Source organism: Staurois parvus, unplaced genomic scaffold (assembly GCF_062004578.1).
Source record: "Staurois parvus isolate SC_StPar_1 unplaced genomic scaffold, SC_StPar_1.0 ptg000450l, whole genome shotgun sequence".
In the NCBI taxonomy this organism is placed as follows: Eukaryota; Metazoa; Chordata; class Amphibia; order Anura; family Ranidae; genus Staurois; species Staurois parvus.
Window position 1 is genome coordinate 2,758,309 of NW_028318246.1, and position 23,440 is coordinate 2,781,748.

Here is a 23,440-nt window from a genome sequence, read left to right on the forward strand (position 1 = left end):
AGTAAAGTTACCGGAGTTGAATGGAGGTTAGGGGCCATCTCCATCTAAAACCTCTATGAGGTTGATTTACTAAAACTGGAGAGTGAAAAATCTGCTGCAGCTCTGAATGGTAGCGCATCAGCTTCTAACTTCAGCTCATTCAATTAAGCTTTGTCAAATAAACTTGAAGCTGATTGGTTTCTATGCAGAGCTGTACCAGATTTTGCATGATTATTACAGGTGCTTCTATAGCACAGGGGCGGACTGACCATTTGGAAACTCGGGCACTGCCTGAGGGCCCGGGGTCAGTAGGGGGCCCCATGAGATGCCCCTGGTACCTTTTTCATAGGCTTTTTTGAGTTTGGTCAAGGACACAGGGGCCCCATGATCCCCTATTGCCCGGGGGCCTCATGAGTTGTCAGTCTGCCCCTGATATAGCACCATCAGTTTACACAGCACTTTACATATACAGTATATTGTACAATCACATCAGTCCCTGCCTTCAAGGAGCTTACAATCTAAGGTCCCTAACTTACATTCATACACATACTAGGGCCAATTTAGATAGGAGCCAATTAACCTACCATCATGTCTTTGGAGTTTGTGAGGAAACCGGAATACCTGGAAGAAACCCATGCAAGCATAGGCTTCAAGTGCTGTGGTATGCTCCAGTTTTAGTAAATCAACCTCTATGCATTTGGACATTATTTATACGTTTGAGATTCTAGGTACATTGATCTGATGCAGAAGATCTTGATCTGTCAGGTAACAGATGTTAGTAACATTGTCAGCAACTGTACCTCAAATCTATCGTTTTTATTGCACAAAAACAACAACAAAAATCTCACTACTTGTTGCAATCTTGTGTTTTTGTCATTTTCTTTTTCTATAAATACATTGGATAAAATTTTTATGATTTTCTTTCAGCTGTGCTGTTCCTAAATATCCATATGTAAAGTAAAACCAAGCTATTGGCATCTTTTGATGATGAGTCTGGAAAAGAGGGTATGGAGACATTCAGGGTCAGTCCTCTGAGGATCTTTAATTGACTGTAAAAGAATCAAAGTAACCTAATCAAAAATTAGGCAGTATAACATCCCATACCTTTCAACGTATTAAAACAAACAAAAAAAAATTCTTAACTGTGCCTACTCAGTAATAACCCTGTCAAGTCCAGAAAATAATAACCATCATTATCATACAACTGTATCTGTATATTAACAATCGCCATCACAATGCACAAAAACTGCCACAAAAATGCCACTCTCAACATGTTTTTGTTCCTGCAATAACATGAATATATGCTAGTACTTGCATGCTGGGTTGTAATTGTTCCACACACTACTCTTGTTTGTTAATATTCAATTTAATACAAATGAACATACTGTACTACTTGTGTTTCTAGTATTAGGGCTCATGTATACGGGGCATTTGGAAAACTCTTCTGAATGATGGAAACTGACTGCTGGAAAACAGAGATTAAAAAACATCAGTTTAGCCGCATTTACATACTGTGTTTATGCGCATTTATGTGCGTTTGCGTTTAGAAGCATTTTTAAAAGATAACCTCAGGAGACCTTACCAATTGCCCAGAATGCACTGAAAAATAGTCAAAAATGTATTATTTCAGACATTTTGAGAGGAATAGAGAGAGTAGAAGCAGAGAGAGCAGTATGTGTTGAGATGACCTGTCTTTTCTGGTATTCACTATGGATCCCATCATGAGCATAATGCAGCACGTTCTACCATTTTTTCCTTCATGCAAAACCTGGAACTGACTGCGCTGGTGTGCTAGGTCCATTTGAATACATGGAAAACGCTTTGCATGCATTTCAGATGATGAAAAAAGGCTCTGGACAGCATCTGGACATGGAACACTTAAAAAAACGCTTCTAAACTCAAACGCGTATAAACGTGGTTAACCGCATTTACAATCGTTTACAAGCGTTTAGCGTTTGAATTGCCGGTAAAATCTACTCCTGAACGCAAGTTTGGTGCATTAAAAAAAACGACTATAAACTCAACTGCCTGTAAACGACTGTAAGCAACTATGTGTACATGGACACATAGGAAAACATTAGGGAGAGTTCAGGGGCTGTTGAAAAAAAAATTGCTGAACAGCTCCTGAAAGTGAGTTTAGCAGCTGCAGTGTACATTAGACTTCAAGGCCCTCACTTTCTTGTGTTTATTTTTTCATGAAGCCTTGGATAGCTTTCCTCTTTACTATCTTATATAAAATGCTACAAAAAAAGTTTCTAAATGAGTTGTATTGATATATTCACATTGTAAGGTAAAGATGTCCTAGACCACTTGTGATGCTTAACTCCCTTGATAATCTGGAGGTGAAGCTAGGAGCAGTGATCATTAGTGACACTTAATAAGATAAATCACATTTTTGCTGCCACAGTTAACAAAAGAACAGATTGAAAATTTCTTGCTGGTGCAAGGATGTATGAAGGATCCCCCTTGAATTATAGAGTTGCACTCAGCACAATGACTACAGGGGTACATCTTCTATGCTGATTAGTGGACAGAGAGCTAGTTTGTAGCATTACTGTGTAATAACTGCTTTGGAATTCTGTGTAAATATAATCACATTTTTCACAGAGTGTGATCTTTTGCGTACAAACATAGATGGATCATTAATTACATCCATAAGCTTGGGGTCATTTGCTAGTACACCTAAATGTTTCCTGAGAAACTGCTGAATTTGAGAAGTCTGTTTTGAATAGGTAAGTGCAACAGGAATACGCTTAGATGACCCACTGCATTAACAGTTTCCCAAAACACTTATATTCAATGCATGTTGTGAATGAAACCTGTCACAGTTGCTTGTGCTCTCTACCGAACTGTCAAACTATCAAATGGCTGGTGTCGTAGCTGATCACCATGGCAACTGCAGATCAAGAAGAGACTAATGCTTTCTTGGCTGTTAACAAAAGAAGGGTTTAGTATTGCTTTAAGTTTAAGAAGGGAGGATCTGTCCTTTTTGAAAGATTGTTCAAGTTCATCAAGCAAGTAATCCAGGTAATCCAGTTTTTACAAAATTCCAATGTGGACAAGAATAGAGTTAGAATTTATGACAGAGACATTTCATTGTTTTGGTGTTTAACCTCTTTCAGGCCACCCACCAACAATGTACTGCTGATGGGTGGCAGCTACAAGAACAGCGATGTACCTGTACATTACTGGTCTTTTGCCAACACAAGGGGCACAACCCTCACCCCACATGTCCACTGTGTACACTGGACACAGCAGAATGAGAATCCCGTTAATCAGGACCTGGTGATCATGTGATCACGGTGACAACAAATCAATCTGATTCATAAAAGCTTTGCTTCTGTTCCTGGAGAGCTGTGATTGGTCTACAGTTGTCACATGGGGCCAATCACAGCACCCTGTATCATGTGACCTGCTGGAGTCAATTACAGATCACTATTATATTGAACTGTCATGTACTTAGCACATTCATGACAGTTCAAAGCAAGCTTTGCATTGCAGAGCAATGGTCTTCATTGCTCATGCAATACAAAGTGGAAAAAAAAATCCCTGATCACCTCCCCAAAGTTGTACAATGTTACTATGGTAACATTGCACTACTCTGATGAAAGTATTTTTTTTAAACAGGTAAAAAAAGAAAAAGAATGTTTAAAATTTTTTTTAAATGTTTTAAAAAATTAGAAAGAATTAAAAAAAAACATTTTTTTAGCTACTTGGCGCCCGCCCGCCAACAATACATGGGTGAGTGGCTGCTCTGGGCAAGGGGTCGTAATCTTACATCGCTTTCTATTTCCAGATGTGGTGCACATGCCTGCGCCCCCTGCTGCCCCTTATGCTGGTCCAGGGAGAGAAGAGGGAGCACGGCACTGAGTAAAAGCACTACATTTTACACACAGGTTACAGTAACACATTTAACTCTTTGATCGACCCTATTAACCCTTTGATCACCCCCTCCCCCAGCCAGTGGCATTAGTAGTGTTAGTATTTTTCACTGATCACAGTATTACTTACTGCCACCTGGGACATCAGATAGCGTCAGGGTCAGTTAACTCCCCTCCTAGCCAGGGTCAGCTAGTGTTAGACTGCCCGCACACTATCACACTCACATAATAGGTCTCTAATCACTGCCATCACTAGTATAGTGTTTGTATGGATCAATGCTGTATATTGATTACGAACAGAACTAAACTAGTGCCTCCTTTGTATAGTGTCCCCAAAAATACAGTGTTAGCAGGATCAGCCCCATTCGCTGCCTGCGCTAGCGATTAGCACCTCCGCTGTTTTTCATGGAGGATTTGTGTGAATTGATTGTGGACCAAAACAATTTATACGCACAACAATACATGGCAGCCCACCAAAATTCAGCTCTTGCCAGACAATTCACATAAAAACCTACCACGGTTTCTGAATTTAAAACTTTTTTGGGCCTAACCCTCAACATGGGCATTACAAAAAGAATGAATTGCGTTCAAATTGATCCACAGACCTGATTCATGATATGCCCAGGTTCTCTTCTGTTACATATATGCCCAACATGGACCAGTAATGTACTGATACATCGCTGGACTTTGAGTGGTTATACTGGGATGATGCCTGCAGCTACAGACATCATCCTGGTATGCTTTTTTTTTTTCCAGCTGGCGGTTAGCTTTCATGTAAAAATAATCCTAGTCACTAATTAGCCACTGTATCTCTTTGAAAAGCAGTGGGCAGGGACTCCCCCTCCCCTCCCACTGCCTTCCAAGGTTTTCTTGGGCTCTCCCGTCCTACAGGAGGACACAAGAATGCAACCAGCAGTTCCGCTGGCTGACGATAGATCTGATTGGAGACTGGAATGCCTCCAATCATCTCTATAGTCTAAGAGATCGGAAGCTACAAGCATTTCATCATTTCCATTCCGCCAGATATAAACAGCTCTATTTTAAAATTGGGAAAGCATCTGATGTCACCGATCTTGGTGTGATCAGATGCTTTAAGGACAGAGGAGAGATCTAGAGTCTAATAGACCCCAGATTTCTCAGAAAATAGTACCTGACACTGCCTATTGCTATCACAGGGGACATTTACATTCCCTGTCATAAAATAAATCTGACCAAAAAAAATAAAAGGGGCAGTGTAAAAATAATTTTAAAATAAGCAAAATAAATAATTAAAAAAAAATTCACCCCCACCCCCATGCTCATGCGCAAAGGCAGGCTCAAGCGGCTGTTCCGTGGCGGTATGTAAACAGAGATTGCACCATGCATGTGAGGTATCACCGCGAACGTCAGATTGAGGGCAGTAATTCTTGCACTAGAATTCCTGTGTAAATCTAAAGTGGGGATCTGTAAAGGATTTTAAAGAGTCGCCTATGCATATTAAAAATGTACGTAATTTGTTGGCTTTGCACAGGCACATGTCATTTTAAAGCATGTCATGTTTGGTATTCATTTTCTCAGTGTGACATCATATTTTATATTTTAGCAAACAATTGGGCAATATATTGTGTTTATGTGCATTAAAATTCTAAAAAAAATTGCGCAAATACAGTTTGAGATAAGAAATATCAACACCCACCATTTTAATCTATAGGGCCTCTGCTTTAAAGAATACATAATGTTTGGGGGTTCAAAGTAATTTTTTCTAGCAAAAAAACAGTTTTTTCAAGTAAACAAACAGTGTCAGAAAAGGCTTGGTCTTCAAATTATTAGAAGTGGAGTATATCTAGCATAAGCTTCTAATGTTGACCCTGAAATGACAGGATAGTATAAACACTCCAAGGTATTTGCTAAGAGGCATGGTGAGGATTTTGCAGATATCATTTGTTGCCAAATTTCTATTCTTTTTCAAAACCCTGTGACTAAAATGATATCTGAAAAATACTCACCATGCCTCTTATCAAATTCCTTGGTGTGTCTACTTTCCAAAAAGGGGTCATTTGGGGGGGTGTTTGTACTATCCTGGCATTTTATGGCCTCCGAAACTGTGATAGGTAGTGAGGAAGTGATATGAGGAAATATGCTCTTTGAAAGGCTGGAGGTGGTCATTGGAATTTGGGGGATTGTCTGTGGCTAGGCTTTATGTCATTTAAGTGACAACTTTGTGTAAGAAAAAAATGTTTTAATTTTTCAACAATTTGTGGCAAAAAATAAAATGTTCCATGGACTCAATATGCCTCTCAGCAAATTTCTTGGGGTGTCTACTTTCCAAAAAAGGGTAATTTGGAGGATTTTTGTACTGCCCTGGCATTTTAGCACTTCATGAAATATGATTCAGAAAGCAAAAGCTGCGTAAATTCCAATATATATATATATATACAGTTTGTAGATGCTATAACTTTCACACAAACCAATTAATATACATGTATTGGGAATTTTTTTTTATGAAAGACACGTAGCAGAATACATTTTGGCCTAAATTTATGACTATGAGTTTTCTATATATTTTTTTATAACCAAAAGTAAAAAATATCCTTTTTGTTTACATTTTCTGTCTTTTTTCGTTTATATCTCAAAAAATAAAAAACCCATTGGTGATCAAATACCACCAAAAGAAAGCTCTATTTGTGTAAAAAAAGGACATAAATTTTGTTTGGGTACAACATTTCATGACCACGCAATTACCAGTTGAAATAGCTCAGTGCCAAATAGCAAAAAAAGGCCTGGTCATTAAGGGGGGTAAATCTTCCGGAGGGCAAGTGATTAAGATACGTAAATAATCAGGGCTGGCTCAAGTGCCACTTATAAGTAAAATACAACACTGTTATGACAACACTGCTTATGATTTCAGTGGTCTGGCCCTTTGTCATAATATGTATTCAGCATTCTGCCCTGCCTATTGCTTGCAAAATGTAAAGATTGGAAAAGTAAAGTGGAAAACTGGTGGTTTCTCCTGTACCAACTGGGTTAAATTTGTAACTTCAGTACATTCTGCCTTTTCTCTAATTCTTGATCCTTGCAGTCAATTCAGCCATTGCAAAACAGCCATTGTAAAATATAGAAGTCAACATTAGAGTTCCATTAATTTTCAGAAGGAAGTCTCCAAAAGTATGTTGTGCCTAGATTCGCTGTATTAATTTGTGCTAGGCCCCCATTTGAACAGCACATCCAATGTACATTTAAAACCTTGCAAATTAAGATTAAAGTGTCATTTGTTTCAGGAAAAACACCCCAAAAGATTGTTGGAACTAGGGACTGTTTTATACAGGGCCCCCAACATCCATTTCTACATCTAGAAATGAAATGTAGAGTGTAATTTATGTGCAGATAAAGCTCCAAAAGATTGTTGTTCCTACATTTGTAGTATTCAACTATTTGAATTAGACCTCAATTTGAACAGGGCCCCCAACAGCCATTGTAAAATCTATATATCAACATCAGAGTGTAATTTATTTAAAAAAAAAACATTCCAAAAGATTGTAAAAGCACCTATGGGCATAGAAAAACAAATATTTGTACTGGGGCCTATTCTGTACAGGGCCCCCAACAGCCATTTTTAAATCTGTATATCAACATTACAGTGCCATTTAATCTCAGAAAGAAAGCTGTCAAAAGATGCTAAAAATTACAAAAAAGGTGCCCATGTTTGAAGTATTAAATTCTTGCATTAGGCCCCAATTTCAACAGGACCCCCAACAGCCATGTAGGGCTTTATTTACTAAAGCCGGAGAATGCAAAATCAGGCTCACTTCTGCATAGAAACCAATCAGCATCTAACTTCATCTTGTTCAATGAAACTTTGGTAAAAAAAATATTGAAGCTGTCTGGTTTCTATGCAGAAGTGAGCCTGATTTTGCACTCTCCAGCTTTAGTAATTAAAGTGTAATTTAATCTAATAAAAACACCCAAAAGATAATGGTATCTAAGTGCACAGCATGGATTTATTTGTACGTGGGCCAGATTTTAACTGAAACCCCAACAGACATTTTGAAATCTAGAAATCAACAATCCTGTGTAAAGAAAAAAGCCACCAAAAGATTGGTGTGCCTAGGTTCTCATCATTAAATTATTTGTACTAAGCCCCAATTTGAAAAATAAAAATCAGAAATCCCCTTCACGCCTAAGGCTGAAACAAATCTAAATGCCTAAGCACAATTCTGCAACGTTGACATGTGTTAGTAAAACCATACATATCATCACAACTACTTTATACATCCAGGTGGATTATACCGTGTTTTTTTCAGGACAAATTGGGCTTTCATTTGTTGGTAAATGGTAATGGATAGCTCCTAATTTTTTTTTATTCTCAAAGGAAAACTGGCCCACAATAGTAAAAAAAAAATAGGTTTTTTTTATTTAGCTGTGTGTTTCTTGTTACAACCATAACCTACCTCCATAGAAAAACCCAAAATAAATTTTCCAGCTATTGATGATCGCAACGATACCATATATGTGTATGTTATTTGTTGTTTGTACTCATAGTACAGCCCAGAAACAATAGTGCGCATTTTGTTTTTGTCTCTTTTTTTTCACTGAAAACACACTGACATTGACATCAACGCTAACTGACACTGATATCAATTTTTTTAAAAAAAATCCTTCCCTTTGACCCTGCCCTTTGACCTTGACCTTTGACCCTGACCTTGACCCAAACACTAACCCTGGTACTGAACTAGATCAAACCTTGATCTAGGTATTTTTCTTTATTTTTTCTTTTCTTTTTTAATATTTATTTATCTTCTTTTTTTTTTTTCTACAAACATTTTTTTTATCTCTCTATGTCAGGAGTTAGAGAGATACAATGTATCTCTCTTCTCCATTCATAGAGAGAGAAAAAAGAAGTAGGCCGGGCTGCACAGTGACTGATCACTGTGATAGCCAATCAGAAGCTATCACAGCGATCATGTGACCCGGAATCGGGAGTCTCAGTGACACTGTGGTCTCTGTGCTGGGAGCGCGCCAAGAGGCGCGCTCCCAGCACAAAGACAGGTACGCAAATATGCGGCCCCACGGAAACAAGCCCAGTTCTGTGAGGCCGCATATTTGTGTGCCGTCGGAGTCAAGGGGTTAAATTAAATTATCAACAGTACAGTGTCATATATTCCCTGAGAAAAGCTGCTAAAAATGTGCTGTGCCTGTGTTTGTTAGATTCAATTATTGGCACTAGGCCACATTTTGAACATTTTTTAACTTTACAAACAAATGGCGTGCTTTGCAGATCTGTGCTGTACAACCATAAAGGCTGGGTCAGCAAACAATTATTTCTAGGGGCCATCCTGGGCCTGTGCAGACACCCCAGGCCAGGTGATCAGGGGAAGGGGTGAAAAATTATCAAACTGCTCAGTATGAATATTCACAATTCATTGCTATTATTTCCCAGACCCAAGACCTCTACCATAGTGTCTGCACAGGCCACATTCCTGAACTCTCATCCAGTGCACAGCAGTTGGATTTTCAGTTGATGTCTTATGCCTATGATTGCCTTCAATGTAAATGGAACATAGGGAGAACACCACCATCCGAGCCTAATCACAGGATTAAAACAACAGTTATCAGAGGTAACAGAACTGTTACTGGATAATTTTCTCAGATCTCTAGATTTTAAAACAAGAACACAAACTCAATCGCTTTCCCCAAGACAAACCAACATACAAAGATACCAACAAGATACCATTTTCTAATTTAACATATAAAATAGACTTGGGTTTTTGTTTAATCTGTTTCTCATTTTCTTACATCTGCTTGCTATTTTCCTCTATGCTGCGGACAGATGCCTCACTCTTTTACACTAATAGTCATTGGGGTGTTATGCATTGTGTGTGTTCTTTGGAGCTCACCGAACTCTCCTAATTCAGAGCTATTGAGATCTATCATGCATCCTGATGATACGTGAGCTGTTGTTTCCCCTGGTGATCCTGATACGGATAAAGGATAATGTACTCTATGTGACATATGCTCTGAGATCCCAGTATCCTGAAATAAGTGATATCTGGTACATTTCAGAATGTTTTTACTCCCTACAGTTTCTCATAGTTATAGCTTTACTACTGCATGGTACCATATATACTGTATATATTCTCCCATATTTTCCATGCAACGTAAGTCTGAGAAATTCTTCCAAAAAAGCCCGTTCTCCTACTACTGATCATCGGCGTATTCTGGAAAGATTCTTCTCAAATAATATAGAAGGTATTCAGGGGGGAGGTTATATAGGTAGATTTGTGGATCTACTGTATATCTGAGGTATTTAATTCAAATCCAGTCCAGTCCAGTCAATAGAATTTCCTTCCAGTAGAGAACTGAATCTTATGTTTGTGCTACAACTCATATATATAGTCATTGCATGCCTATTAAAAAAATAGAACCCATCACAGTGCCCCTCTTACATCAGGTGTTAACATCACAGCTCCCTTAAATCAGTTGCCGCCATCATAGTGCCCCTTTACATCAGCTGTCCCCATCATAGTGCCTCTTTACATCAGATGTCTCCTTTAGAGTGCCCCTTTACCAGGGGCGGACTGACAACTCCTGGGGCCCCCCGGCAATAGGGGATAATGGGGCCTCTGTTGCATCGCCCACACCCAAAAAAGCCTATGAAAAAGCTAATGAAAGGTACCAGGGGCATGTCATGGGACCCCCTACTGACTCCGAGGCCACAGGCAGTGCCCGAGTGCTCGAATGGTCAGTCCGCCCCTGCCCTTTACATCAGCTGTCCCCTTCAGAGTGACCCATTACATTGGGTGTCCCATCCAAATGTCCCCTAACATCAAGTGTCCCTATTAGACTGTCCTTTTACATCAGGTGTCACCATTAAAGTGCCTCCTTACATCAGAGTGCCCCCTTACATCGGATGTCCCCATACCTTAGTAATTTGCCCTAACTTGCCCTCCGGAAAATTAAAAACAGTTTTCTTCTACAAGTGATTTAAATGAATTGTTACAAAAGTGCCCCCCTTTCTTCATTTCATCATTTAGTTCATTTCTGAATGGGAAATTATCAACATAGGTTTTGATGTACCTAGTGTATGTTTTACATGTTATTTATTGTTTTTTTTTTCCAATATGTAGATTGTTGTATCTGTTACATTTGAAATACAGTCCAGAAGAAGCAGTGTGTCAGGGATCCGAGTTTGACCAGAGATGTGTGGACCGACACAGGGAAACGCAGATTTCAGGTATAGTATAAAACAATACAATTTATTAAAGGCTAACATAAACACAGTGCAAACAAACCAAACCTCCAACAGATAATAATATGTACAACACCAAACGTAGTCAGGCGTGCTAGGACGGTAGCAAACGGGCAGACAAGGTACAAGGAGCAGGCGGAAGAGTGGTCAGGAATAGCCGAGGTCGGTACAGGCAGAGTTAGTGCAGAGTCAGGATCAAAGCAAAGTCAGGATCAGGCAGGAAGCAATCAGGATGCAGGTACAGGGGCTCATGGGAACAATACACCAAGGCACTGACTGCAGGCCTGGCCATTCCTTAAATACACCTCCTGCAATCAACCTCAGGTGATGGCTTGATTGCAGGAGTGAGCGGCTGGCCAGCCCTGGTACTGCAGCCCACACGGCAGGTGAGTCCCACCACCAGTGGTGAATTCATTCCTGACACAGTGTGTACCTTGAAACGCGTAGACTCATCAAGTGACTCATGTCTTCGATTTGACTTTTATATTATTCATATATTTTAAGCTATTTACATATGACATATTTTTTTTAAAGATGTAATAATGCAATTGTACTTTTAACTGTATATTTTATTTTAGTTGTATTCATGCCGGTTGGTCATCCTTGTGCAAAAATATTTTTTTCTGGACAGCGATTGGTAAGACATGCCCACTTTTTCAAACATTTTATTCTATATGGCTAGCTTCACACCTGTATGGGTAGTTGCTGCTACAGGACCCGCAGCTCTTCCTGCAGCCACAACCGCCAGCATAGTGAAATGCAGGTGATGCTGGTGGGTTCCAATAATCCTAATGGCACTCCACCTGAACTGGAAGTCAAACCCACACTGGGAACTGCACTGTACTTGTAATTCCCATGTAGGCTGCAATTCCAAAAATAGTGTGGGGACTTTTTCCCTCCATTTCACAAGGCATGACAGCCCATTCAAATGAATGTGCTGCCATGGCCACACAAACCATGGCTCCCAAAGCTTCACATAATGTGAACCTAGCCTAATAAAGGCTCAGCGTACATAACTTCAGCACAGGTATACAGTCACACATACAGTCCACCGTGTTCCATTTGTAAGCAATCTTCAGCAAGCCCATACCTATAAAGAACAGAGAGAATAATCGCCCTTCCTGCTGCCTATGCTGCTGATGCCTGTGCCCACGATTCTGGACTAATGGTTCCCTGAAGTCTGCTGGAAAACAAACCATGGTTCCCTAGCCATTCTGTCCAGTTCAGCTATGCTGATTTTGCAATACCATGTGTTGTGTTATAGGGTGATAAATTCAATACTTAATCAGTTTATATGAAAATAGAAAAGTCACAGAGCAACACACCAGAACATTGATGCTTATTTTGAAAAATTACAAATTCACGGTTATTTTTAGCCTTGTCCAATTAGGTTTGAAGATAACATTTGCCTGAAACAGAAATCCATATTCTTGTATTAAAGATTTCTGATTGGTGTCTGTTTTATCAAATAAGACGTGACCTGGCCTTTTTTGTTATCCTTATGGAGTATTATAGGGTCTATGTATAAAAATTCACTGTGTGTATTTGTCGGTTTGTAGGCATTTCGTCTCTCCTTGACAGAAAATGTATTTATTTATGACAGCCTTTCAGCAATTGCAGGCCTGTTTACAGAGTATGATACTCTGCTCATAAACCCCTTTTACTCTACAGAGCAAGAAGATGACACCTTTTCCGCAATTCTAGGCCTGTTTTAGAATGATGCTCTGCCCATAAAGAAGAGCACCTAGCATGAAGCCCCAGCTATGGAGCAGAGCATCCAGCTTTCTATCTGTATGGAAAATATCCCTTAATGACGATAACATCTGTTATTTTGAAAGTGAGTACTACACAATTTGTGCAGCCTACTACTGACATAGCTTTATGTTAGTAGAACACAGAAATCCAGTCTATTATCAAGAATACTCCACAGAGCAAGAAGATGAGCAAAAAAAATGACACCCTTTCAGTACCCGCAGGCCAGTCTACGAAGTGAACACTCCAGACCTTTACTGAAGAAGTCTATTCAGCCTGATAGAGCCAATAGCTCTGAGGTGAACACTCCAGAGCAATACCAACCAAGAGGACTCCCTTCAGCATGAAGAATCCAGTAGCTCTCATGTGAACACACCGGATCTTTCCATTCAGCCTGATAGAGCCAATAGCTCTCAGGATAACACTCTAGACTTTTACTGAAGAAGAGGAGTCCATTCAGCCTGATAGAGCCAATAGCTCACAGGTAAAAATTCCAGACCAATACCAACCATGAGAAACCCCTTCAGCCAGTAGCGCTCAGGTGAATGGACTTCCTGAAGAAGAGGAGTCCATTCAGCATGACAGAGCCAATAGCTCTCAGGTGAACACTCCAGATTTTTACTAGAGATGAAGAGTCTATTCACCTTGAGAGAGCCAAAAGCTTGCAGGTGGACACTCTAGACCAATAACCAAAGAAGAGGAGTCCCTTCAGCCTCATGGAGCTAATAGCTCTCAGGTGAACACTTCAGACCTACACCAAGGAAGAGACGTCTATTCAGCCTGGTGAAGCCTGTAGCTCTCAGGTGCGTGCTCCAGACCATAGCTGAATACAGCCTGTAACTCTCAGGTCAACACGCCAGACCTACACTGAACAAGAGGAGTCCATTCAGCCTAATAGAGCTAATAACTCTCAGGTGAACACTCCAAACTTTTACTGAAGAAGAAGAGTCCATTCAGCCTGATGAAGCTAATTGATCTCAGGTGAACATTCCAGATCTACATCAAAGAAGAAGAGTCTATTCAGCCTGACAGTGCCAGTAGCTCTTGAATGAACACTCCAAATACCTTAAGAAGAACACTGATGCGTTCATTGAGAACTACAAGCTGTCTGCCACAATGGAAGATGGGACTCGTAGTTTCTTAATTAATTGGTTTCGTTTCCTAGTTAACTAGGTCTGCTGCCTCTCATGGCAAGAAGAGGAAACAGCACAACAGGAGATGAGGGGTGCTACTCTGATTGGCTGCAGCATAGCAGAGTGACAGATAGTCAAGTTAGGCAGGTAGCCTTGTGGCTATTAATCATCAGATGAGAGTGGCCAAAGTCTATAACGTTCAGTCAAATGCAGCCAGCAGACAGGGACAGACCATATATCTGAGGAACTACAGATCACACCTTGCATATTTGTAGAAGTAAAAGTGACAGGTCAGTCTTGCATATCTATGGAACCACAGGTAACAGACCAGCTTTGCAGCTGAACTGTGGCATGGGTCTTCATAGAACTACAGATAACAAATTAGCTACAAAGCTCATCAGTGGCATGTGCAATCAAATCATGTGCAAGCAAAAATGCTGTTGTTTTTTGTTTTGTTTTTTTATTGTCTGTGATTGGGTATTCTTTTCAAAGTGAAAGTTTACCTCATTTACTAAACTCTGGTGTAAACGTCCTTGCAGAACCAGGGATGAGCTTGGGTTTGGACCAAAGCCTACTGAGCATTCCACTGTGACCAGGGCATTTCCTGCCCTGCAACTACATTTACAAAAAAGGTTGCATGGCCCTGTTAACTTAATGTCAGTACAACTACAAGATTCTGGCCACTTTTATTGGGGGGAAGGGTGGATAATAGTAGCACACATAACACACTACTGAATTGTACTCACCAGACCCTGATATGGCATTGGTTGTATGTTCGTACAGTCCACCTTCTGCTGATGAGTTCCCTCCCCTCATCTCCAGTGGTAGCACCTGTACAGCTTCAGAATACAACATATACTTGCAGGACAGGGAGCAGTCTGTGGCATCAGATGGAGTATGTCACCTCTCCAGCACACCTATGCCTCTCTTTGCACAGGCAATCATGAACATGTTAATTTGGCAAGTCATGTCTTAGGCTGCATTTAGAGGTTTCTGCCAGCAGAGGGCTTTCTAGTCTCAATCAAGTTCAGTCTAGTAATGTCAAAAATTGCCATTTGCTGCTCTACTGCCACATCTCCCCCCCCTTTCACAAACACACACACTCAGCTTTCCCCACCCTGGGCATGAGGCATCTGTTCCTCATGGATGTTTAAACATGCATTGCAATATGTGTGAACCTAAAACCCCTATTTTTATGCAAAGTTTGCTAGACATGTGTGAGAGTGCATAACAGTGTGCAGAGGTGGATTCAAATTTTTGGTATTCAGATGGTCACATCCCTTTAGCACCTGATGAGTTATATATATGGGTAAAACTATTTGAATCTGAACACAGATTTATCTTATTTCTATTTTAGTACAGCTGATGCAGGTCAGTGACCAGACCTGAGTCTATAGTTCTAGAGCTGTGTCTTATTTGCCCTATATTGGCATAATATCCACTGAAGTATGCTATAAGCAAGTAAGTTAATGGCATTTTGCAGAGTAGAGTAGGGACTGGCCAGAAAGGGATTACTTTGACTCAGTTGGCCTGCTTAAACATGTATTGCAATGTATGTCAACTGTTTTTAGCTAAGGTTTTCAGGGCTTATGGAGAATTAATCAGTAAAAAATGTTTGGTTAAATCCAAAGTGCTTTTTTCAGCATTATGTTTACTTTATAGTGAATTTTTAAAACAATAATGGGGATAATAAAAAAGTTTTTGCAAAGGGTTCACTGTAGTATAGCACTTTAGGTAGTTAAATACTGTAGGTATTATAGAGACTTACACATCTTTCAAAAATGAGGGGCAACTGAGGCTGCTCAAGGGACAGAGGGACTCTCAATAAATGACAGTCCCTCCAAATGAAGAACAGTTGGGAGATATGAGAATCTGTAAGATTTTATAAAAGTGTGCAGAGGGTTGATCAAAATCTTTTAATAATTGATCATTTAAAGTGGTTTTAAAAGCTGAAGATTTTTTTACCTTAATGCATGCTCCGCATTAGGGTTAAAAACCTTCTGTCTTCAGCTGCTCCCCAGCCCCCATAAATACTTTTAAATACTCTGTCTTCAATAGAGCAGTCTTCAATAGCCATTGAACCCCATTGCTGTCAATCACAGCAAGAGAGGAGAGAGCAGAGGGTGGGTCTGAGCTACGCTCTGCGTGTCAATGGACACACAGAGCACAGCTCGGGAGCAAGTCTGCATGAGTGCCCCCATAGCAGGTGGCTTTCTATGGGGGCACTCAGCAGAGGGGAGGAACTAGGAGTGCTGATGGGGGACCCAAGAAGAGGAGGTAAGTATAACATGTCGTGCCCGCCCCTCCCCTTGCAGAATGAAGATTCTGGTACACGGGACCCGATAATCATGTGATCGCTATGTGATCACATGATCACTATGTAAGTAAAGCTGTTATGAATCAATGTCATTCATAACAGCTCTGCTTCTCTTTCTAGTGAGCTGTGATTGGCCCACAGCTGTCACATGATACCTGGGGCCAATCACAGCACCCTGCACCATGTAACCAGCTTCAGCCAATCACAGATCACTATCCTGAGCTGTCAAAACTTAACTTAACAGTTCATGAATGAGTTTTGACAGCAAGCTTTGCATTACAGGAGAAATTATATTTATTTCTGCTGCAAAGCAAAGTGTAAAAAAAAAAAAAAAATCCCTGGTCACCCCCCCCTCCCACACACACAAACACACACACACAGTAGTACAATGTTACTATGGTAATATTGTACTATTCTAATAAATGTATTTAAAAAATAATAATCATAATAAAAATGTATAAAAAAACCATATTGAGAATTTTTTTTTTTACTGTGTGATGTAAAAAATTTCAACACCCACTGTTTTATTCTCTAGTGCCTCTGCTTTAAAAAATATATATTGTTTGGGGGTTCAAAGTAAAAATAAAAATCCGAGTATCTTTTCCGCCATTTGTAAACTCTATAACTTTCTTAGCAAACACATGTTGCAGAATGCATTTTGCCCGAAATTTGTGATGAAATTTGATTTTTAATTTTTTTTTACTGGACATGTTTTATAGCAAAAAGTCCAAAATATTGTTTTTTTTTCCTCAAAATTGTGAGACTTTTTTTTATAGCGCAAAAAAGAAAAAACACACAGGTGATCAAATACCACCGAAAGAAAGCTCTATTTGTCTGAAAAAAAGGACATAAATTTCATTTATGTACCGTATTGCATGACCGCGCAATTGTCCGTTAAACTAGCGCAGCGCTGTATAGCAAAAAATGGCGTAAATTGCAGTATCTGTACCATAGTTTGTAGACGCTATAACTTTCACACAAACCAATCAATATACACTTATTGGGATTTTTTTTACCAAAAACATGTAGCAGAATACATTTTGGCCTAAATTTATAACCAACTTTGAGTTTACGATATATTTTTTATAGCTGAAAGTAAAAAATATTGTTTTTCTTCAAAATTTTTGGTCTTTTTTTGTTTATAGCGTGAAAAATAAAAAGCGCACAGGTGATCAAATACCACCAAATGAAAGCTCTATTTGTGTGAAAAAAAGGACTTAAATTTCGTTTGGGTGCAGCATTGCATGACCGCGCAATTATCAGTTGAATTAGTGCAAAAAGAGGCCTGGTCATTAAGGGGGTTAAATCCTCAGGAGGGCAAGTGGTTAAAAGGCGGTCATTGGATTTTGAGGGCTTGTATGTAGCTAGGCTGCCAAAAAAGTCTCTCACATGTGGTATCCCCATACTCGGGAGAAGAAGAAGACTGTGTTTTGGGGTGTTATTCAACATATACCCATGGCATGCATGAGCAATATCATTATAGTGACAACTTTGTGTAAATAAAAATGCGTCATATTTAAAAACATTTGTGGCAAAAAATAAAATGTTACATGGACTCAACATGCCTCTCTGCAAAATCCTTGGGGGTGTCTACTTTCCAAAAAGGGGTCATTTGGGGGGGAGGAAGTTGTACTGCCCTGGCATTTTAGCTCCACAAGGAATATGATAGGCAGTCAGAAAGACCAAAGACATGTAGCAGAATACATTTTAGCCTAAATTTATGAATAACTTTGAGTTTATTGGATATATTTTATAACCAAAAGTGAAAAATATATATATTTTTTTAAATGTTAGGTTTTTTTGTTTATAGCGCAAAAAATAAAAACCGCAGAGGTGATCAAATACCACCAAAAGAAAGCTCTATTTGTGTGAAAAAAGGACATACATTTTGTTAGGGTACAGCATTGCACGACCGCGCAATTACCAGTTGAAATAGCGCAGTGCTGAACAGCTAAAAATGGCCTGGTCAGGAAGGGGGGTAAATCCTCAGGAGGGCAAATGGTTAAAGAGGATTGTAAATAACCAAGCTTTGGAACCTTATGCATTGAGAAATATATTTTCTCTAGAGAAAGTTATCAAATGTCATCAGCTTTCTTATCTATTGATTTGATGGGCACCCCCTAACAATGGGGGATACTATTTGAGACCTGTGGAGTGTGGTGTGATTTTTTGGTTGTTTTTAGAGATGTATTTGTCTAATAAAGGAATCATTGTGTGCCTTTAACCACCAGCCCTTTTCATTATTTTATATAACCATATACATAAACAAACCCATTATCCTGGTTGAGTCCATAACTAATTGGTTTTTGTTTGGTTTGCTAAGATCCTTACTAATACTGACAGATCCTTCTCTTTATTCATCCCCTGGAATTTACAGTGTCCAATTTGCACATCCAAAATAATTCACATTGTAAGGTAAAGATGTCGTAGATCACTTGTGGGCTTAACCTTCTATATACCCTGGAGTTATAGTTGGGAACAGGGATGACCTGCCTCCCAAAAATGCTTTGCAACCAATGAGAAAAGTTCTGCCATTCCTATATCACTCCAGTTTTCATGAATGCTGATTCTAACTTTCCTGTTAGTTTTCCATAAAAACACAATAGTCCACAGCTGCACTTAACAAGGTACAACACATTTTTGCTGGAGCAGTTAACAATAGAACAGATTGGACATTTCTTGAAGATGTTTGAATGATTAACTCTGAATTACAATGTGGCACTTTGCACAATGACCACAGGGGTACATCCCTTGTGGTGATTAGAAGACAGTGAGCTAGTCTGTATCATTATTGCCTGTTAATTACTTTGAAATGTTGCATGAATAATTGCATTCCTCACAGAGTGTGATCTTTGTGCACAAAAATAGATGGATCATTAAATACATCCATAAGCTTGAGGTCACTTGCTTAAATGTTTCCTAATGAACTGGGGAGTCTGTTTAGAATAAGTAAGCACAACAGGATTATGCTTAGATGACCCACTGATTTCCCAAAACACTTATATTGAATGAAGGTTATGAATGATAACTGTCACAGTTGCTTGGGTTCTCAACCAAACTGTCAAGCCATCAAATGGCTGGTGTCATAGCTGATCACATGTGCAGCTTAATGACAACTGCAGATCAAACAAATCCTAAGATTTCAACTTCCTTGGTTGTTAACAATATGTAGCACCCTCCTAGTCAACTAGGGGGAGCTTGATTCCAATTGTTAGTTATGGCTGAGTAGCAGCCTGGGTGTGATAGCTAGCAGGGGTGAAGTTGTGGTCAGAGCCGAGAGGCACTGCGAATGAGCTTTCTGGAATTTCCCCCTGCTCTAGGCCTTTGGAAAAAGATCTACAAGCAGTGAGTGGATCTGAGAAGTGGCTGGTCTATGCTCTTAGAGGATACTGGCCAATCCCCAACAGGAGGCTTGGCAAGGGGCCAGAACGGCCTTTAAAAGTATCCAAGCCTGCTCAGCTGCAGGACTTTTCAGGTGGAAGAGGAGGGTATGAGGAGGAAGAGTAGGAGCCTGTGACGGGGCCCAGATGTAGAGAAGCTCACCTATAGGCAGGGACCTTGGAAGGAGGAAAGCTCAGGAATTCATTGGCCTCCTGAGAGAGGACCACCTGTGAGGCAGAGAAGGAGTGGTCCAGCTAAAAGGCCTGGTAGCAGCTGCGACCAATCAGCAGCACAGGAGAAGGACTGAGTGAGTAGACCTGCACCCCCTGAGCCAGATAGGGGAAGGAGGCACTCTAGTGGAAACTGGATTAGTCTGCCACCCAGGACTGTTTCAATATTTATGTGGCAGACACTGGATCCCCTGTCCAGGGATTCCTCCAGGCAGCCAGATATAGAAGTATCCAGGGTCTGGGGTCGTACTAGAGGATATGCTGGCTAGCTCTCCAGAAGAGACTGTTTGTTGTAACTACTTGTACATAATTCAGGAAGTTGTCCTCAGTTTCTCAGTTCCCTTGGGCATCCCATACACCCCTAACCCTATCCAAGTTCTAAATCTCCCTACTATAACTTCAATACAAGCTCAAGGACTGGTTACTGACTCCAGGATGCAAGTGGATGCGAAAGTGCATGTTGCCTGGATGTACAGGACTATAGGGGGAACCAAAACTTTTGCAACTCCTAAGGGGATAGTGCTACAAATATAAGGGTTTAGTTTTACTTCAGGTTTAAAGAAGGAAGGCTCTGTCATGGAATGAAGTCCTATTGAGAGACTGTTCAAGTCCATCGTGCAGGTAACCCAGTTTTATATAATTCTCTCTAGGGTAAGTTTTGCCTGTAATAAAAATGCATCATCTATCATCATCTCCTCATCTATATCATCATCATTTGATGGAGGAACTCCATCAAATTTGAATAAAATGACTATCTATCTTAAGGGATAAAAACTGCTATGGTGGACGTACGTATTCGTAGTCAGCAGGTTTATGATAAAGGTCCATGATGATATTATATTTAGCATGTAGGACCAGAACATCAAGGAAGTGAACCAAATTGGTGCTACACTCCAGAGTGAAGCAGATTGTGGTGACCCAGATTTTGAGATAGTTCTTAAATTCAAGCAATAGGGATTCAGGCCTGCAAGTGTCATTTTATAAAGAAGTGGCTACCAATTGACAGCTGCCTCTGCTATGTAACACATAGTGATTTCAAGCCGTCATTTTGACAGTTGCCAATTTCCAGTGATTGTGACTGGGGAGCAGGGGGAGAGGATCAACACGTAGGAAATAAACCCTAGAAACCTTTTTTTTTTTATGTATTTATTATGTATTTTAAGCTGTATCTCCTATATTTAAAAAACGTCTGTAAGCAGTTGATTGAATTATTTTTTCAATGTCTCAGAGAAAATATTGGTCAGCTATCTGTATTTGAGTTCCTGGGTCTGCACATCAGCTGTAGGAATTATAAAGGATTTCAACTCTCACTACTAAATTTTCATTTTATATTATGATGAATTCTGCCAGTAAAGAATTCAAGCAGGTATGATAACAATGCCTGGGAATATCAGTGGTTTTACCTTTTTGACATCTATGTAATAATCACTCTGCCGTGCCTATTCTATACCTTGCAGTCAACACAGAGCAGCAAAATAGTCATTTTAAAATGTAGACACCAAAATTAGAGTGATCTTTTTTGCAGTATTAATTCGTACTAGGCCCGAATTTGAACAAGACTTCTAACATACGTTTTAAAATCTTGCAAATCAAGATTAGAGTACCATTTCTATTGAAAAAAATCCCAAATATTATTTGCACCTGGGACTGTTTTTACAGGACCCCCAACATCCATTTTTACATTTAGAAATCAAATTTAGAGTGTCATTTATTCGCAGATTAAGCCTCCAAAAGATTGTTGTGCCTAGTTTTCAGTATAAAACTATTTGCACTTTTTTAATTCAAAAGAGATGTTATTAGTATTGAAATGGACATAAAGTACCAATATCAATGTTGACATAGACAAACACCTATGTTGTTTTTATTCAGTCAAAGGAATAGATAGGACAAGATCTCTGCAGTATACCATACACAGAAGGAATATATTACAAGTAACAAATTGCAAATGAAATCAGAGACCTAATTACAGACTGCAGAATTAGGTGCAAAATACCAGCAAAGCCTATACACAGTAATTATAGTATAATCATATCACTTAAACTCCAAACTTTCTGCATTATGGCTAGCATGGTATTACACTCTGTTAGGGCAGCACAGAGGCTAAGTGGTTAGCACTTTCACCTAGCAGCACTGGGGTTGTTGGTTTGAATTGCAACCAAGGCACTCCCTGCATGGAGTTAGCATGTTCTCCCTGTGCCTGTATGGATTTCCTACCACACTCCAAAGACATGCTGGTAGGTTAATTGGCTCCTGTCTAAATTGGCCATAGTATGTGTATGTATAAAAGTGAGTTAAGGAGTTATGCTCCTTGATGGTTAGGGACTGATGTGAATGTACAATATATACTGTATGTAAAGCACTGTGCAAATTGATGGTGCTATATAAGTACCTGAAATTAAATATTACCAGTAAAATCAGTTGAGAAACTATGAAAACCAAAAGTGTCATGTGTAATCTCAAATATAAGGATATTTAGTACTTAGCAGTACCTTTAGACATAACAGATCACAAATGAGTAAATGGAACTGCAATTTGAGTACATCAGACCCAAGCACATAGAAGCCACTGTTCAAAATCAAGTAGGAGCTACATCTAATGGACAGCAAGTAGAGGATTTTGCCTGTCACATACCCCAAATTTTCTTATTATTTTTTAGTCAACCTCTGTGCTCTGTGGTCATAGGTCAGTTCCTTCTACAGGAGAAGTTTAGTAATCTCCTCTTTCCATTGTTGTAAGGAACGAGTCCCAACTTGGATCTACACATTAGCTATCAGCTTCTTGGCAGAGAATATTACCTTGTGCAAAAAAAGGTGGGCAGATAAATATTTAATTCTTTAGACTCAGGAGGACCCAGCTGGCATAGCCAAGGGTCTAGCTATACCAAGGTATCTATGATGTCCAGGACTTTTTTCCTCAGAGAATAGGTGTAGGAACTCCCCACCTTTTGAGTCACCCCTTGTCTCCACCTCCTACCCACTTCCAAGAATCTTCCCTTGGTACCACCTTCTACTTACTTCCCAGTACTGCCCCTTTAAGAGAATACAGAACCAAGTAATTTTGTGGTGCTAAGTAATTTGTGTGTAATGTGTTAATGATAACAGTAAAACACAGTAGATCCCCTGCAGCCAGCAACAATTTACCCCCCACAAAATAGACCCCCCCAGCAACAATGGACCCCGCACAACAAAATACCATCTCAGCAAAAATAGACCCCCATGCAAAAATAGATTCCCATCAGTGACAATAGATACCCCTGTAGCCAGCATCAATAGACTCTCCAGCATACCTTAGCACCCCTTGCCATTACATACATTCAGTGCTGGATGTGCTGGAACTGCGTTACCCTGTGTTCCCGCTGAAAAAAAATGCCCTGATGATGTCATGAAAAAAAGGTTATTATTTTCTTTATTAAGCCACTATCTGTGGACCAGAGCAAGTGGAACAAGAAGCCAGGGGCCTTTTGACATTTAGGGCATAATAAGTTCTAAGATGAGTTATATCTTGCTAACCAAATTGGCATCTAATAGGTACAGTGAAGTATA